General features: G+C 51.7%; 1 protein-coding gene and 1 long non-coding RNA gene across 18 annotated transcripts in view; one reads left to right on the top strand and one right to left on the bottom strand.

Moving 5' to 3' along the window:
* Positions 1-15129, bottom strand: part of LOC121476356 — a 34410-nt gene extending 19281 nt beyond the window's left edge. The window contains exon 1 of the long non-coding RNA XR_005983926.1: positions 11933-15129. This is a non-coding gene — a long non-coding RNA (uncharacterized LOC121476356). The remainder of the gene's footprint in view (positions 1-11932) is intronic.
* Positions 9303-16853, top strand: part of LOC121476354 (F-actin-monooxygenase MICAL2) — a 225678-nt gene continuing 218127 nt past the window's right edge. For 8 of the 17 annotated variants that reach the window (XM_041730308.1, XM_041730307.1, XM_041730306.1 and 5 more), the window contains exon 1: positions 10917-12032. The gene's annotated coding sequence lies outside the window, so the exon portion shown is untranslated. The other 9 variants (XM_041730315.1, XM_041730310.1, XM_041730309.1 and 6 more) reach the window with 6 other exon arrangements.

The raw sequence follows: 16853 nt of genomic DNA, 5'->3' as shown, positions 1-16853 counted from the left end.
CAAAGACTTTGGTTTGTAAGTAATACAAACCTCAATTCCAACTATTTTAAGAAAAAGTTAAAAATAAAAAAAAATAAGAGTCAGGGAATGTATTGGCTTATATTTTAAAAAGAAATAAAGGGTATGTGCCTGTGGGTCTAATTTGACCCAGGTCTCCAAAGATGTCACCAGGGTAAGGTTTTCCTCTTTCCAGTGCCAGTCCCCTTGGTTGCAAGATGCAGTCTCTGTACTTCTTTCTTCATGCAAAGCGCAAAGAAGAGGTCTGATTTCCTCATAGCTCAAATAAAAGCCCAGAATTGTGTTTCATTAGTTCTGACTTAGGCCTGAACCAATTACTGGGGCCAGAGATATTGAGGCTGCTGATTGGTGCAGCCTGAGTCACATCTCCCCACTCTGGAGCCAGGAACTGGAGGCAGCTTCACCTAGAAGCTCACCCTCAGTGGACAGCTGAGGATCTGTGACAGGTTCTAGGATGTTCTGGGAGCTGAGGGTGTATTTTCTAGAAGGGAGTGATATTCAAATAGGAGAACAACTTGATCACTTCTGCCTTTTGAACAAGTAATTCTGACAGGGAAAGGACATATGTGGATCTTACAAAGGTCATTGGGGTTGTCGAAAGCTGTTAAGAGCTAAGACAATGGCAACAGGGTGAATAGGAGGAGGGGACTCAAGAGAGGGTTCTGAACTATACAGGCATGATTTGTTATCCACCTGGAAAAAAAGAGTTAGAAAAAAGAAAGGAACCACAGATGACTGAAAATTCTAGTTTGGGAAATTGAGTTGTTGGGGCACCATTAGTGAGATTGGAAATGTGTATCATTTACTGCATTTTGGACAACCCAGTGTGACTGTGTTGAATGTGAGATGTGTCGGAGACTTCTGGGAGGTCCAGAGGGCAGCTGAACACAGCGATCTGGAATTGAGGAGAGAGCTGGAAATGGCCGGTGTCTGTGTGATAGCTGACATGGGGGCAACGGATATGGTGACCTGAGGAGGGCTGTGGACAGTAGAGAGCAGGATAGTGCATTCACCAGCTTAGGAGACGAGGTGGCATGGCCAGAGAGCTAGGACAAGTGGTGTTTTAGAATCAAAAGGAAAGAGGGTTTCTAGAAAGGGTGGGGGCAGGATCCACCATCATGCAGTGCAAAAACTTTACAGAGGCTGAAGGCTGGAAATAGAACATGGATTTGACAACCAGGAGGCCCCATCCTAACAAGAACCAGGCGAAAACGTTTGGGGTGAGTGAGCCTGGAGACGGACAGACCAAGCAGGGACTGATCACTCTTCAGCAAGTTCCACAGTGAGCTTCTAGGAGAGGTGCCAAATCATTTCTCCACGTTTGCTTTGTAGTTTTGTGTTTGTTTCCCCTTTCTAAAGTTTGATTTAGTTTGTTTATGAAAGAAGTTTGAATGCAAAGCTGTCAGGAGAAAACTGAGCTAGAGACAAAGGTTGAAGAGAAAGTGATTTTCCATAGAGATGAAAGCAGATTAGTGGTTTCCAGGGGGAAGGGCAGAGGAGAGTGGGAAGAGACAGCCTAATGGGTGTGGGATATCCTTTCGGGGTGCTAAAAATGTTCTGGAATAGGAGGGTGCTGATAGTTGCACAACACTGTGAATTTACTAAATACCACTGAGTTTCACACTTTGAAATGGTTGAAATGGTGAATTTCTTATAATGTGCATTTTAACACACACACAAACTCACGCCACGAATGGTGATTTTATATACATTCTTGGTGGGCTTTCTGTGGATCATTTCATTTAATCCTTATAACAACCAACCATATGACAACTTCGTAACAACTCTACCATCCCCATTTTACATCCAGTCAACTGAGGTACAGAGACAGTTATTTATCCAAGTTCGCACGGCTAGATTTGAGATGCCAATCCAAGGTGATATAACTACAAAATTCAGACTCATAAGCCCTCTCCAATCTTGCCTGTATAGCCACGCAGTGTCATAGGTACATGTATTGGAAATGTCAATAGGTCCATAGCCACCAAGGTATTGATGCTCCACATCTGTGGGTGATGACACTAATTTTCATATTCTTCTTTTCGATAGGGCACAGCTTTGATTAAAGCTTGATTTAATGGCCTGGCTTTGATTAAAAAAGGAAAAAGCTTACTTTTCATATAAAGAAGAAAAGGATTTCAGAGATTCAGCCCTTCTCTGAAGGTATTACAGGCGTGCAAGAAACAATTGCAGCGTCACAGGGACACAGCATCCACGGGATGTGGAAGGTGATGAGGAGACGGTGCAAGGTGGTGACCTGGAGAAGCCTGGAAGGGAATGATGGTCTTCAGTGGATGGAAAGGAAGAGAAAGGGCCCTTCGGAGCGAACAGCAGGCACAAGACCATGAGGCCAGGAGGGACTGGGAACCAATGGGATGATGTTTCATGTCATCTCTCTCCCCGTCCTCCCTCTGCCACTCTCCTAGGTCTTTCTCCTCCTACTCTGCCCTGAATGGGCCATGCCACGTGAATTTGTTTTGTTCCATTCTGTCCATGGGACAGCCACATCCTCCTTCCAGGAAGCTTCCCTTGGTCCTCAGGGAACTGGAAAACCTCGAGGGCTGGCGTCTCAGGCATTCTTAGAAGGCCGCAGTGGCCAGGAGGCCTTCCTGCTTTGTCCGGGGATCCTGTGACTCTTGGGCACAAACCCAGAGCAGCCCTCACTCAATTGCTTCTTTGATTTTCTCCCAGTTGACTGTCAGGGATTGTTGGCCAGTGGGAGGGTGCTGAGTGGTGAGCCGTGTGGGGAAACAATTAGTGCGTTTCTCTCTGCCAGAAGTCCAGTCTCTTTTCGGACATGGCTGTACAGAGAGCAATTGGACCCCTTCCGTTTAAGACAGGGCCTAAACCAGTTTGCTTAATGGGCAACTTCAGCGTGATGACCAGTACATCTATAATTTCGTCCCTCTGGGTGGTGCCTGTATATCTTTTGGGGTATGGCCATCCCATTTTTGGTCATGTCTTTGGCATCTTAAACATTTTACACTGATATGTCTCAGAGTCTTTCCTATTCCTAATGAGTATACGTCACGTTTGCAGCCTTTTCTAATTAATGAGCTAATGCTCCTGGTGAGTTTCAGAGTGTGTGAGTGAGTGACAGAAGTTCAGGCACGAGAGCTACACAGACCAGGGTTTGAATCCCAGTTCTGGCAGTTACTGGGACATAGTATTTAACCTCCACGACTTGAGTTTGTCCAAGCATGGTGGTTAATTTTGTATATCAACCTGACTGGACCACAGGGTCCCCAGATATTTGATTAAACATTATTTCAGGGAGTGTCTGTGGGGGTGTTTCTGGATGAGGTTAGCATCTGAATGGTAGACTGAGTAAAACCTGTTGCCCTGCCCAGTGTGAGCGGACCTCATCTAATGCCTTGAGAGCCTGAATAGGACAAAAGGGTCGAAGAAGGGAAAATTCACTCTCTTAGCTTGAATGCTGAGCTAGAATTTGGTCTTCTCCTGCCCTTGGACTAGGACTCTCACCCTTGGCTCTCTGGTTCTCAGGCCTTCAGACTTGAACTATGCCACTGGCTTTTCTGCATCTCCTCCAGCTTACAGATGGTAGATTGTGGGACTACTCAGTCTCCACAATGAGCAAACTTCCCATAATAAATCCATTTATCTGTCTATCTCCGTATGTCTCCTATTTGTTCTGCTTCTCTGGAACGCTGACTAATATACAAAGTATAAAATAGGGTTGATAATCTCAATCAATAATTCTCAGAAGTAATCCCAGATGGATGTCGTAAAGAATAACAACGTACTAGCCCATGGTAGGCTCACGGGAGGGGGAAGTTTTATTTACCACTGTATCAGGGTTCAGTCAGGGAAGCAGGACCATTAATGTGATATGGGATAAGGGATTATCATAGGGGCTGGAGTTCACAACGCAATTGTGGCAGCTAGTGAATAGGTGTAGGGAAGGCAGGCGTCTCGCGTCTGCTGGTGGGCCCGAAGTTGTGTCCATCAGCAGAGCTGGCGAGTGAGAAAAAAATTTGGGTGTGAAGTGGGAGAAATCAAGAGGAAACTGGATGACCTGGGGCCCTTGAGGAGAAGCTGGAATTCGTGTTGTTTCTTACACCTCCAACCTTAACAATGCAGTGACCCTTAGAAGCAGCTTATACCTTCTGCCAAATTGGTGCACATGCACCAGCCCTGGACTCAAAGATGCTGGAGGAAGCATGTCCAGAAGCCTGGCTGCTGTTCCTCCCTCACTCCATTAGCAACATGCATGCCCGGCACAGGTGCCTGAAGCCCTGCGCTGACCTTCCAGGTATGTGGCCTGCTGTCACTTCCACCTTCCCCATCTTGTGCAAATGTGCCTAGCAGCTAGGCCTCCCTGGGGACCATCCAGGAAAGGGAGTTCTGGGAAACCCAGTTCCAGCTTAGCAAGTTGCTCTGATATAAAACCACCACGCTTACAAATAGGGAAGAAAGCAACTAACGCTTAATGAGGTCAACAAGAAGCCTTCACGTCTGGCATCCGATTTAATCCATACTCTGCCCTTACAAGCAAGGGCTATTTATTATCTTCATTAACTGGCTCACTCAAAGTCACACTGTTAGGGAGAGCAGAGGTTGGAGCCAGGTTATTGGAGCCTGTGCATTTTCTGCCACAACTTGGCCTGTGAAGCTGGCTCCTGCTCCACATGGTGATACCCCCAATGCCCCCGCAGACCTCACTCATCTGACGAGGGGAGAATGACCCCTTCTGCCAATCGGGCCAGGTTGCACTGTGTGGTCTCATGCCATCTAAACTGCATCGAGGGGCGAGATTTGGAGAGAAAAGCAGTTGGGCAAGAATTTGATTTTAATTAAAATGTATTTACTCCAGAGAAGAGCTTAATGGGGGTTTGGTATGTGGGTGGGTGGAGGTGCGGAGTGGATAATAGGAGGGAGGTCAGAATGACATGACTTTCTGAGAGGTGAAAAGCATGAATTCCTTCTGCAAGTTCATGCGCGCCCCGGTCTGTACCAAGCTAGCAAATGGCCCTGTGTCCCTCCATTCCCTTCCTCACCGCATGCAGTTTTCAATCAAGTGTCCGCCTCTCTCCCACGCAGTCTGATGTTTCAGGAGAAACTGAGTCGCCCCAGTGCTAGGCACGGGGCCCCGCCTGGCATAGCCAATCCACACATTCCAGTCCTCTGGCTACCCTATGGGTTCAGGTGGGCATGTGACCCAATCCAGGCAGAGTGGGTTTCAGGACTCCCGCTTGGAATGCCAGGCCAGAAATGTTCTCTTTGGGATAAGGTTGCTTGTGGCAACAAAAGCTGTTGGCACTGGCTGCGATGAGGAAAACCAGCCCGAAGACAAAGCCAACACAGAGGAGGGCAGAGCCAGGAGAACTGCATTGGAAGGTAACTGGAGCTCTTACTTCCGGTCTCTTCTGTGATAGGAGTCTCTTTCTCTCCCGTTGTGGTCAGGCCTCTTCGTACTGCATGTGGAACACACTGACTGCTAACCCTGACTTCGGTGGAAAGAGACAGCTCTGTCTATACTCTAGTCCTAAAGATGAAATCTGGGGGCAGCCCGGGTGGCTCAGCGGTTTAGCTGCCGCCTTCAGTTCAGGGCGTGATCCTGGAGACCCGGGATCGAGTCCCACGTCGGGATCCCTGCATGGAGCCTGCTTCTCCCTCTGCCTGTGTCTCTGCCTCCCTCTCTCTTTGTGTCTCTCATGAATAAATAAATAAAATCTTAAAAAAAAATAAAGATGAAATCTGCTTGGACAATGGGCATGTCTGGTGGACCAGTCACCACTGGGGCTCTATGGTTGACCAGGCCTGGGAGCTGCCCCGTCTTACAACCCAGAGAATGTATAGAGCCCAGGCTCAGATGGCAGCTAGCCAGATTCACCCTGCCATATGCGGGCTCCAGGGAGAGCTTGGGTGAGGGATTTCTTCGAGATTTCATTTTCTCATCTTTAACGTGTGGATAATAATTGTATTCACTTCAAATATACAAGTTCAGTGATGGAAGTGGCCATGTCCCTGACCTGGAATCGCCCATAATAATACCTCTTAGAGACTCTTGTTCTCTATATCCTTTTTAAGATCAGCTCTCAATTTATTATTCAAAAACCCAGATACATCATTTACTTTGCATCGGTCACTGTGCTATCAGGCACATCTCCCTATTACAGGTGAGGAACTTGCTGTCCAGAGAGGTTTAGTCATTTGCCCAAGATCACACAGCTAATAGGTAGCAGAGCTGAGATTCAAACTCAGGCATCTTGACTTCAGAGACTATTACTAACTCCTGAGTTAGGACATCTCTGAGAATAACTGCACTCCACATATTTGAGGGGTAGGTATATGACGGATGGATAGATAGATAAACTTGAGTGCCCTCCACCCTCCTCCATGAGCTAGAACAGAGAAAATATCCCTGTCTCTGCTCCTAGCCAGCTGCACTGTGGAGGGTTTGGGAACTGCCTCCCTAGCTCCAATGACAACCGTGTGCTCTAGAATGGGCTTCTGGTTTGCATGAACAGGAGTCCGCTTGAAACGCAGGTGTGGCCCCGCCTGCCTTGAGGGTGCATCTGTGGCATTGTTGAACCTCTTACGTCTGTAAGGATGAAAATTATGCCCTTGTATTTCACAGATGACTTTGAGCATGCACACACACACGCACATACACACTTCCCAGGCTATTTGGGGCTGGGGCTAGACTATTTTCATGACCCTGTGTCTCTTCCTCTCACGCCCTGCACATCTAGTCTCTGTCTCTGTTTGCTCTGGTAGGTCATCTCTGGCCTGCTCTCAGCTCTCCCACAACGACTTTCCCATCATTGCTGCCAACACGCACACATTCCCTAAAGTGCTACAGTCTCTCTGAGGGCATTATTGAATTTGACAGGTGCCATTTCTTCCCCGAGCTGTCTCTGGAAAACCCACTGACAATGTGGTAGGCCTGATGAGTTCCTCTGACCTTGAAAACATTTATATGCCTTATCTATGAAACATAGAGCGTTCTGAGGCCTATCAAGAAGATAACGGGCTAGAACAAGGCCCCAGTGATCTTGCTTCTTATACTCTTCTGTGTCCCTTTGAGGGAGGTACAAATGTTTCCACTCCCTGGTTTAGAAAGTCCTTCTCCAAAGACAGCTCCCAGCGTAGCCTGGGGCCAATCAGCATTCTCTCATCATTTAAGAAGGTCATTGGACTTTGTATAGATACCAGCCTTCCGCTCCCTTCCGAAAGCCCAAAGTTGTGCTGATAGCAGCTTGGGGAGGAACTGGTGAGAACCACACCCACTATTTTACCTCTTCCTGGACCAGAAGCACAGGAGGAAGAGGTCCAAGGGCAGGGACCCTCTCTCAGTTGGAGGGGGAGATGGTATAACACTTGTCCCTGGTGGTATAACACTTCTCCCTGCCATTCGAGTGCTGTGAGAGGCACCCTGGCTTCTCCATAGAAAATCTTTGCATGGGAATCCACTGAGTTCAACTCTGACCTTTCTTCAAGCAAATTGCTAGGCTTGAAATAAAAGGAAGCCAGTCCTGACACCCCCACAGCCGTCTTGGAACACCGTCAGGTAGATAACCAATGATGACGGAGATCACCAGCTGAAGTCTTCTCGAGGGAGGCACGTATGTGCTGGTAAACCCATGGCTTCCAGTCTGAGATGCAGATATTTTTAGGGATGAATCTGGGCCTTCCTTCTCTCCCTCCCTCTGATGCTAATGTGGCCATCTGCATCTCCCAGACAACCTTCGCCAGCACACATTCACCGTCCTGAGAGGAGGGGGCGGGGGAAGAGATTATTATTAAATATAGCATCCTGAGCCGCTGCACGAGGAGTGCGAGTTTGCCTGTGTGCTACCAGGGAGGTGGGGGCCTCGGAGACCTGGAACCCATTCCCACACTCTGTGACACTCACGAGCACCTTCCCTTCCCTGGGGCCACAATTTGTTTTTTTTTTAATTTATCTGTTAAATGAGGTGCTTAGATGATATTTCCTCTCTGGTCTGCTCTAACTTTGCATAACCTTCTCTTTGAAGAGCTTAGTTGTATAAACTCCCGGACACACAGTTCAGTGGGAGATGCCATGGTTGCTGCTGTGCAGGTGGAGTTGTCATCTCCTATCCCTCATTTCTCTGTACTCTCCAGGGAGATGGCCAGGAAGAGTGGCTTGTGAGTGGTGGTGATGGGCTCTCACTGCTGGCTCAAGAGGTCCCAAAGCTATCTCCATCCAGGCACTCAGCTCCCAGGAGCTCCCAACTTGCCCTAAAAGCCCACCTAAGCAAGGGTCTTTCTTACTTACCTGAGCCCCTGAGTTAAAAAAGTGGAGTGGGAAAAACAAAACACAACAAAGTTGGGTGAGGGAGAAGAGCAAAGCTCCTAGGAAGGCAGTGATAAATTTTAGTTTTTGAGCTACTAGAACTTCTATACTGAGCAGTGCTATCCTTGCAAAATTGGGTTGGTCCAAAGTGTTCCTGAACTAGAGTTAAATTTCTTTGACTTGGAGAACATTGTGCTAGAGATAAGGTGATCAAAATTAGAAAAGATAAAAGCAATAAAGAATACAGCTGCCATAGCACCTGGTACTTCTGGTTATTTATCAGCTGTGCTGTGAGTTACGTGAATGCGGGAACATCCAGCTCGCAGGAGCATTTGTGAATTGAATCCATGACTATCTCCAGCTCCAGCTCCATCCCCAACAGGGGTGTCTCAGACCTAGGCCAGAAGGAAGAGGCCTTCTGTGTCCAGGGAGGCTTTGTGCTGGGGGCAGAGGCAGCACTGTTTGCCGAAGCTCCTGTCTAGGGTCTCCTCTGTCACTCTGTAAATAAAGCAGGGCCATGCTGGTCTCACCTGCTGTCCCTGACAGTGCCCAGGCCTGAGCTCAACAGGATGTTTGGGCGGGCAGGCCCCAGAGCAGCTCCTTTGGAGATAGACACGGCCTGTCCAGTGCTCTAGAGGCATGAGCAGGGCTGTAGGGGCCCAGTGCACAGTAGTTAGGCATGCAGATTCCGGGATCAGATAGCTCTGGGCTCAAATTCCGACCTTGTTACTTATTAACCATGTGACCTTGAAAAGTTACTTTACCTCACTGAGTCTCAGTTTCCACATCTGTTAAAGGGAACGATAACAAAGATACAGACCTTACAGCGCCATCAACAGGATTGAGAAAACGTGCAGAGAGAGCACGCCATCAACTGGCATCACCCGCAATGTTCTATCAGAGCAGAGAGCTGCCCCTCTGAGAGCCACTGCTGACTTTTACAGACTGAGCAGGGACAGCTTTTGCTGCAGTTCACCCGCAGGAAGTTGACTGAACTCCGAAAATGCTAGGAGAGCTACCAGGTAGGACAATCCCCGGGAAAACCCAAAAGTCCTGGAGTAGGCTCACCTGGTAAGGGGCAGAGAGAACCAGATAAGGCCCAGGTTTGTTAGGGGCAAACTTCTGTTTGTACCTGCTTGGCAAGGAAACATATAGACCTCTCTAGAGGATGGTCCGGTGCTGCGGAAATTCCAGCAGCCTGGAGCCACAACACTCTTCTCTCACTGCCCAAGCTTGCCTGTTCTGCTCTCCTGGGTCAGCTCAGTTCCAAAAATATTTATTGATGCCTGCTCTGGGCCAAGCTGGTGATAGACCCTGAGCTCCAGAGGTGAGTAAGACACGGCTCCTGCCCTGGGGATCCCTGTTTCATGATCACTACTAAACCGGGGCGGTCTGCACAAGTCGTTGGTAGTATTTACAGCTTCCCACGACTTTACACCCCTCACTAGGCCCCACAGTGTTCACCCTGAGTTTTCTGTAGATGGTGCTCTCTGCAGCTGAGGGGGTATGGGCAAGCCAGGAGCGTGGGCAGAGCAGAGACTAAGGCAGCCATTTGACAGCCAAGAGAAAAGGGTGCTTAGGTGATTTGACTAAGGTAGCCCCACCGCCCCTCTTCCCACCACCTGCATCCTTATTTATTTATTTATTTATTTATTTATTTATTTATTATTTTTTATTGGAGTTCACTTTGCCAACATATAACACCCAGTGCTCATCCCGCCAAGTGCCCCCCTCAGTGCCCATCACCCAGTCACCCCAACCCCCCCACTTCCCCTTCCACTACCCCTTGTTCATTTTCCAGAGTTATGCTGAGCGAAATAAGTCCATCCGAAAAGGACAAACATTATATGGTCTCATTCATTTGGGGGAATATAAAAGTTAGTGAAAGGGAATAAAGGGAAAGGAGTGAAACTATCAGTGAGGGTGACAAAACACGAGAGCCACCACCTGCATCCTAAGCAGGCCAGGCCAGGGGAGCGGAAGAGCCTATCAGCTAACAGGGCGTCTGGGGAAGCCCAGGGGAGTGGAGGGGCACAGCGAGGGGGGAGGGCCACAGTCCTTCCAGGACGGGCCATGCTGCTCGCTCGCTTGCAAAGGGGAAGCTGAGGCTCGCTCCCCAGCTGCCGGCCGAGGCGCAGCCCTGCCTCTCCCTTGACGCTAGGATGCGAGCGGCCAGGTCTTCGCAGCAGCTCCGTTTCGCCCCCTCCCCTCCCCTCCCCTCCCCTCCCCGCCCCCGCCGGGCCGAGCCGCAGCGCCCCGAGCGCCCCGAGCCCTGCTCCCGCGCCCGGCCCCGGCCCACGTGCGCCCGCCGGCAGCCGCGGTGACAGCTGGCCCCGTGGGGGCGGGGCGGGCGCGCCCGGGGGCGGGCTCCGCGCCGCTGCGCCATTGGCCGCGGGCCCCGGGCGGGGGCGGGCCGCGCCCCCGGCTGCGCTGCGATTGGCCGCGGCCCCGGGGGCGGCTCCGGAGCGGGCGCTCCTCGCCGGGCCCAGCCTGCGCCGCCGCGTCTCCAGCTCCCGGCGCCGCAGGCCGCTGCGGGTCCCGGCCGCGGTCCGCGGGCCTCGGCGGAGGCGCAGCTGACCCGGGCTCGGCGGCCGGCGCGGATCCCGGTGAGGGCCCGGGTGCGGGGCTCCGGGAGGGGCGGGCCGGGGGCCGGGCGGGGCCGGCAGGTGCGGCCGCAGCATCTCTCCCCGCGGACCCGGGGCGCGCGCGGGCAGGTGGCCGAGCCCGGGGAGCCCGGGGCTGCCCGGCAGGTCTCCGGGGGGGCTCGGGGCGCGCACCCCGAGCTGCTGCCTCCTGCGCCGCCGCAGCCCCAGACCCGCGACCCGAGCCGAGCGAATCCCGAAGTCACGCGGAGGGGGCGCCACCGCGCCGCGCCCCGGGCCGGGCGTCCCCAAACTTTGCCCTCCCGGGATGCGGGCTCACGCCCCCCCCCCACGGGCGCCCCGCTCCCCGCCCCGCTCCCCGCCGCGCTCCCCGCCGCGCTCCCTCCCTCCTGAGCAACAGGAAGTTGAGTGGGGCCGAATGTCAGCGGCCGGGCCGCCTGCGGCTGGGACCGGGCCGGGGCCGGGGCCGGGGCGGGGGCCGCGAGGTGGCCCGGGCGCCCGCAGCAGCCCTGGGGGCAGGCTCGAGCCCTGGTTGCCGGCCGCCGACCTGGCTCCGGGCCGGAGCGAGGGGGTTAACCTCATCCCGGGCCAGCCTGGGGCAGAGCCGGGAGTCGCCCTGGCTGGGTGGGGAGGAGGCGTGTTGAAACCAGAGCAGACGCGCGCCCCTTTGCCCAGCGTTAGTTCCGTGCCCTGGGTTCTGGGTTCTTCAGGCCCAAAGAGCTTTTATCCGGAGCCCCCCGACCTCGCAGGACCCGGCCCGCAGTGCGCGGACCCTCTGGCTGTCAGCCTGGCTTCCTGCCTCTAGTCCTCTGTGGTTTCTGCGGAGGGTGAAGCCACTAACTGGCCCCCCCGTGGGCAGGTCCTCCGGAAAGAAAGCCGGAGTGGGTTGGCCCCCTGGTGTTTAGGGCCTGGGTGCCCTGCTCCTGGGTCAGCTTGGTCCTCCTTCCCTATCCCGAGAGGGCGAGCCCAACAAGTGGGCCTCGAGTGTCCAGGGCAGCCCCAGCGGATGTTCCGGGCGGTAAGAACTTACCTTCGGACAGAAGACAGGTTTATTACCTGCCTGCCGACCGACAGGTCCTGCCCTGTGGCACCGTCGCAGCGGATTTCACGGTTACTCTCCAAAAACTCAGGTTTGCCCTCCTCGTTTCAGACGTGGGGAAATAGACCCCCAGGGAGGGTAAGTGGCCAAGGTCACCCAGGAAGTGGCTGAGCTCAGATTTGGACCCGGCTCGGCCAGAACTAAACCCGGGGTTCTTACTGCTGCCCCGTGGCTGCAGAGAGCACCGTGCCCCAGGATCATGGCTCTACTGTGCTGATTGGAGCCTCCTGGACTTTGAAAAGATTCTTAGGATTCAGAGGCTGCTGCTTTGGCAAAGCACCAGAACTGACCCCGGTTAGCCCAGGTTGTTGAACCCGCAGACCACTCGCTCGCCCTGTCCGCCGGTCAGGGATGAATGGCTGGTAATGCTGTTCGGTCCTGCTCTAATGGGAAGGGGTCGACCTGCTGGTGTCTGGGAGCTGTCTGGGGGGTGGCGGTGGGGAGGAAGCCTGCCTGTGCCCGTTGACTTGGTCTTACCTCTGAAAGCTGGCTCCTGGGATGGTCTAGAAAGACTATTAAATAATCTCTACCTTAGATCCGATTCTAGTTTTGTTTGTTTTGTTTCGGGGCGACAGTTGTTGAGGTATATTGGTTATGGTTGTAAGGTGGTTGAGATCTTCAGTTTGAGCACACCTTCATAGAAAACGACATCACTCTCCTCCATGCCTCCTTCCCGCAAGTCCCGGAGCTCAGGCTTTCTGCTCATCCCTCTCTTCTCAGAAAAAATCATGATTAGCCCGATACCAACCAGTTGTCCTTCAGTAAACAGCATCTTATGGACTAAGGCTGGTTTTAGCTGTGTTCATTGGAGGCCCATTCCCAGGAGCTGCAAGGAGAGGAGGAACAGCTGCGGAACCCTCCTCTGCCTCTAATTGGGGTGTGTCTCTTCTCTCGGCCCATGTCCTTACCCTCATCTGGGTGTGCCTGTCAACCATGGACCTGCCCCTTTCACTTCCTGATTTTGAAGGGTAGAGGTCCTGCCTTCTTGAGCCTTGATTCTGGCGGGAGGGGTAGGGTATGGATGCAGTAAGATTTGGGCTGAACACTGCTCACCTTAGAAGCCCTGCCAGGGCTACAAGTCTATTGTTTTAAGAGCCAGGGAAGGGAATACTGTTTATCATGCTGGGACTTTTCATCGTTTATATCACTAGGTTCCCCCACATTAGCCCTCCAAAGAAGTAGCTGGGTTGTCCCCATTTTACAGATGAGGAGACTGAGACTGGGGGAAGGTTAAAACTCCCTCCCCTCCCCATCTTTCACATCACCAGCGAGTAACTAAGCTAGGATCCTGGTCTCAGTCTGTATGAATGAGATTTATGAGGTGAGTTAAGTATTGAAGGAAGCAGAAAAAAAGCAGAAAAAGCCCGTGGGCTGTGCTCTGTGCTCTGGAGGGTTGGTGCGTGCAGCTCCTCTGCTGCACTCACTATTCCCCAACTTCTGTAGTAATTCTTTATGACCATGGCTTCCCACCCCACTGTGAAATGGCTTTTAGAACACTCGCAAAACTTAACAGATTTCTTTCCTGGTTCCTACAGATCCTCCTCGCTCTTTGCTCCGTATTCCCTTATTCCCTTAGCCTCTTGTACCAGTCTTCATTAAGCCGTCCACCACGATGTACTGCAGTCCTGTTTTAACCTATCCACAGACATCTTCAAACACAAAAATAGAATCGTCTAGTGAGCCCCACATACTCATTATCTAGTTCAACAGTCATCAAGATTGTGCCGGGCTGGCTTCATGTCTCTCTTTTTCTCCCCTCCTCTCCTTTGTGAAGTATTTTAAAGCAAATCTCTGAAAATCATGTCATTTTTGCCCCTATCTAATCCAGTATGTATCTATTTGTAAAAAAAATGTTGTTGTTTTTTTCTTCATAACCGATTACCATTCTTGCATGTAATGAAGTTCACAGTAGTACTTCGGTCTCATCTGACCATATTCAGAGTTCCCTGATTGTCTCAGAAAGGACCTTCTAGCTGGTTTGTTCGAATCAGGATCCAAGCGTGCATGCTGCATTTGGTAGCTAGTCCTTTTATGCCTGTTTTAATCTGGAGCAGCTTCCCCTCCACTTTTTAAACCAGCCATGACCCTCTGGCTTAAGCGCCCAGCTAGCTTCCCGCACTGGCCAGCACACCCCTGGAGGCTGGAATCCACCGCTGTGGCGAGCTGGATCCCCGTGTGGCATCTGGGATGGGGCAGAGGCTTGCAGAGCATCTGTCCAGTGGTGTTGCCGCCACTCAGGCAATGCATTTTGAGTGAATGGACCCTGTCCCGGGTTTGTGTGACTGCCCGTGACTGTGTTTAGATAAGAGGTCTAAAAAAAAGATGACTTGCTCGCGTGTGGAGGTTTCCTCAGCAAGCGTCAGTCTGTAAACATCGTGAAATAATAGGAGAACTATTTGCTGTGCTCACTGCACTGCTCTAGTTTGTGGTGGGGAGCCCAGATGGCTGCCTTTGTGCCCCAGTCAGCAACTGGTCTCCCCCCGCCCCCAACGCCCTCCCCATCATCTGTGGGGCAGACGGGGACTGAGGTCATTTCTGCTAGAGCTTGGAATCCCTACTTACTCGGCCACAGGCATCACCACGTTCTGACCCAGACGCTTGGCACGTGGGCTGCACGGAGAACTCTGCACACCTCTGTCTGGGCAGCCGCCCTTCCCTGGGCCTTCACACGCCTCCTCGGGCCTGCCCCACACCTGGCCACCTGTGGAGCCTTTCTCAAATCCCTATTCGTCGGCAGCTGGCCAGTTGGGACAGACCACAAACACTTATGACCTTTCAGTATCTTGTCCGAATTTGTGGTGAAGGGATAGTGTCACCTCTGGTACCTTTGTGGGCATCCTGATGAAGGAGACTGGCAGCTCGGGAGGGAGGGAAGAGGTATGTCTCACTCCTGCTGGATTCCCTGTCAAATCGCCATAAGGTCTGGCCCACCGAGGAGGGGCCCCTCCTCCTGTGCAAACAGCCCTCAGAATGAACAATTGTTTTGTCTTCCTTTTGTTTTTGTCGTTGTTTGTTTTGTCTTGTCTTCCCCCCCCCCCCATATAGTCTTTTCCACTAGTTAGAAATATAACAGAATTTTTAAATCCTTCTTTAAAAAAAAAAGATTTCATTTATTTATCCACGAGAGACACACACAGAGAGAGAGAGAGAGAGAGAGAGAGAGAGGCAGAGACACAGGCAGAGGGAGAAGCAGGCTCCACGCAGGGAGCCCGATGTGGGACTCGATCCGGGGTCTCCAGGATCACTCCCTGGGCTGAAGGCAGCGCTAAACCGCTGAGCCACCCGGGCTGCCATAAATCCTTCTTTTTTGATGGCAGTGCTAGAGTTGATTCTTTTTCCTTTATCTTTTGTCATCTTTTGAGTATTTTCCCAAAATGTTCACAAGAAAAACTTTTTTTTTCTAATGGAAAACCCAAGAACTTGTTTTTTTTTTCCTCTTAAAAAGAGAATTTTCTTCAATGTGGATGGTTAGACAAAATTATACATGGATTTTGTGTGGCTGTGGATGTGAACAAGGTCACAGAGCCATTGGGATCTTGATATTTGCTTGTTTTATTTGTTTGTTTTATGAGTTATCCTATAGAACTTTACCTGGGTTTCCACAAATTAAAGAATAAAGAAAGCTGGGACTTCAGAGATAGGAAGCCATGGAACCCATGCAGCCTCATCCTCTCTCCTATTTTACCTCCTCCCTTTCCCCTTTCCTTCCTGAGAATGAAATCATTCTAATGGTAGGCTCTTGATTTTGATTTTTTTTACTCAGGGGAGGTTGAGCTCTCAGAGGAACACAGAATGACATGGTCATTAAGGCAAGGTCGGCAGGGCAGAGCTTCAGGCCGGGATGGCCTGTCTTGTCCTCTTGGGAAAGTGCCTGATAGCCAAACACCCCGCTCAGCTCACTTTGGGGGGCAGGGGGCCCTGACCGCTCCCTCCACCATTTCTGTTTCCTCCCTGCATCTTCTCCAGAGGTAGAAAACATGACTGGTCTGCACTGATAAGTCTCCTCCTTTCTAAAAGCACCGATCATCTGGTCTCACAAACTCAGGGCTGGCAGGGATGATAGGGGACGTGGGGCCCTCTGGTCGCAAACAGACTTTCACTGCAAGGCCAGATCATGGTAATATCTGATTTTTGAGACCCTTCCCTTCTCTGTTAGCTGCTGAGGAAGGATCCATTGCTGTGCCCCATATGAAGGGCAGGGCTGGTATCGTTTCTTAAATGCAATTGCTCTGCACCCTTCACACACCTAAATACTATCGTAGATCATCCTAGGAAAATGTGGCCTGTCGCCCTGGTGGCTGGCAGGGAATTGTGTGTGGACGGTGCTGGTGTGTTTTTAAGGTTGGGCTTGTGGTGCATTCTTTATTTGCAGTAGTGGTTCTCTCCCCTGAGGGTCAGGGTAATTTCCGTGCCTGCACCCCACCCCGAATCCCCACCTCACAGCGGAGGGGTGGCCCCCCCCATCCCTGGCTGCATTTGCATTCCTTCCTAGGCCTGGTCAGATTTCTCTGTGGGGGAATACACATGTAAAGGCAGTCTCCTTTCGGAGGAGGGATTTGTTTCCTGCTGCTTTGGGGGTCAGGTCCCTAACACCCCCCCCCCCCACCCCACCTAGGGGGATATCCCGAGCAGATATCCTTTCTGCTGGCAGCAAGAGGAGGGTTGCAAGGAGCTGGACGGTGGCTTTGGATCTCCGAGCTGCCACCAGAGAAGGTTGTGAGCTCCTGACACACCCAGTCCAGAGGCCCAGCCCAGCCGTGCCAGAGGTAGGAGTGGGAGTTTCAGAACATCCCGTCCTGGCCTTGCCGCTGTCTATCAATGTGCTGCAGCAGATGCGGAAACCACGGCTTTG

Source organism: Vulpes lagopus, chromosome 15 (assembly GCF_018345385.1).
Source record: "Vulpes lagopus strain Blue_001 chromosome 15, ASM1834538v1, whole genome shotgun sequence".
Lineage (NCBI taxonomy): Eukaryota > Metazoa > Chordata > Mammalia > Carnivora > Canidae > Vulpes > Vulpes lagopus.
Note: the sequence above shows the minus strand (reverse complement) of the source record. Positions and strands in the feature narration are given on the sequence as shown.